Source organism: Myotis lucifugus, unplaced genomic scaffold (assembly GCF_000147115.1).
Source record: "Myotis lucifugus unplaced genomic scaffold, Myoluc2.0 scaffold_18, whole genome shotgun sequence".
In the NCBI taxonomy this organism is placed as follows: domain Eukaryota; kingdom Metazoa; phylum Chordata; class Mammalia; order Chiroptera; family Vespertilionidae; genus Myotis; species Myotis lucifugus.
In genome coordinates, this window is record NW_005871066.1 from 1,646,529 (window position 1) to 1,648,704 (window position 2,176).

Genomic DNA, 2,176 nt, shown 5'->3' on the forward strand with positions numbered 1-2,176 from the left:
CGGGGGGGCTTTTTTCCCCTTCTGCCTCCCCGCAAAAACCCTCAACCGTGGGGGCTCCCATAATTGGAAAATCCTGCCTTAGGGCGGCGGAAATAACAACAAAAAGCCCCCCCCCCCCCCCCCCCTGAACCCGAGCCCGTGCTTGAACCCATAAGAATTTTCCCACCCCCTGGAGGGGCCCGCCGGAAGATTGAACTCCTGGTGCTGGGGGAATGGGAACAGGGCGGGGGTGCGGGGGTAATGGGGTTGGGTTCTTGGAGACCTGAGAGCCTGCGCCTGAGAAGGACCTGGCGGCTCAGACTCCCAGCTTTTCTCGGGAGCTGGCAGATGGGAGGGAATCCCCCAGCGAGCGCGCTCCTGGGAGGGGGTGGTGGTGGGCCGAGGGATGGAGGGCCCCCGAGGAGCGGGAGGGGGTGGGGAGGGGGTGGTCAGGGCAGCTGGGAGCCCTGGGGACACTAAATACCCGCCTCCTGAGACTCGCCGAAGTCCCCGCTGGGACCCAGAAAGATGGTGTGTGTGTGTGTGTGTGTGGGGGGGGGGGCGATTGAATGGATGAAACCAGCATCCGAGAGGGGGCGCACGGGGCGCGCCTTCAGAAAAGGGTGCAGCGAGCTCTGGGGGCCCTCAAATCGGAGCAGAGGGTTGGCGGGGATCGCAGGAGTAGCTTTGAGGAAGAGGAAATACAGAAGTCAGCCTGCCCGGGTGCGCGCGTGTTCCCGGGCGCGCGCCGAAGGCCATGAGTGTGTGTGTGTGTGTGTGTATGTGTGCGTGTGTCTGCACGCGCCTGTGTGAGTGTGACCATGGGACTGCAAGGGGCTCTGGAGCCCAGGGACTCTCCCTGAGTGACCCTCTCCCCCAAGGGGGTCTTTTAAAGTTGACAGGGGTTGTTGGTGCTGGGACCTGGGTTGACCTAATGCTGCAGGGCTTGGCCCCCAGTGGTGACCTGGCTCTGGGGGCCTCTGGACAGCTCCTGAGACTCAGGGAACATATTCTATGATGTCCTGTGCCCTGACCATGGGACTCCTCACACCGCTGGCCATGAGTGATGCAGACCTAATGCATTATATTTTAGATTTTAGAGAACCTAAGACATGGGTTTCTGCCTTACTCAAAGAATTAAAAAAATGTTTTTATTGATTTCAGAAAGGAAAGGAGAGGAGATAGAAACATCAATGATGAGAGGTAATCATTGATTGGCTGCCTCCTACACGCCCCCTACTGGAGATGAGCCTGCAACTGGGCATGTGCCCTAATCTGAATCCAATAATGACCTTCTGGTTCATAGGTCGAGCCACACTGGCCGAACACTCAAAGAATATTTAAAAACTAGATGTACTGGTTGTCTTCTTGGGAAATTGTAAGGGGATGACCTGGAGTATTGGAACTCTGCAGGGGGGATGGTGCCAGGACGGAAGGGGACCAGGGAAGATGCTTGGTAGGTGTCAGGGTGGGGCAGGCTGGGAGACCAGCCGGGAACTGGGTCTGGTGGAAGGCGCTGAGGACCTGGGGCAGTCACTGGGCTACAGGGTGGGTGGGCCTATTGGTGGCCATATCCAACACCCCCTTCCCAGCTCTCATCTCTCTGCCCTTAACTGCAGCCACTCTGACTGCCTCACCTTCTTCTTTATCACCACGTTCTCTCCCCAGGGCCTTTGCACATGTTGTTCCTCTTGCACAAGGAGCTTTTCCCTACATGTCCAGATGGCTCCCTGCCTGCCTTGCTTCCTTCGGGTCTCTTCCCAGTTGTCAGCGTACAGGAGGCCTTCCCTGAATACCTCAGATAACATCGCAACTTGCCACTCCCTGGTTCTCTTAAGTTACCCAGTTTCCCCCCTTACCACTTAATTATACATTGATTTGTTTGATTATTGCGTGTCTCCCCCAGTAGATGGAAGTTCCATGAGGGCAGGGGCCTTGTCTTGTTTACAGGTCCAGAGTCTAGACCAGGGGTGGGCAAACTTTTTGACTCGAGGGCCACAATGGGTTCTTAAACTGGACCGGAGGGCCGGAACAAAAGCATGGATGGAGTGTTTGTGTGAACTAATATAAATTCAAAGTAAACATCATTACATAAAAGGGTACGGTCTTTTTTTTTTTTTTAGTTTTATTCATTTCAAACGGGCCGGATCCGGCCGGCGGGCCGTAGTTTGCCCACGGCTGGGTCTAGACTGACTCC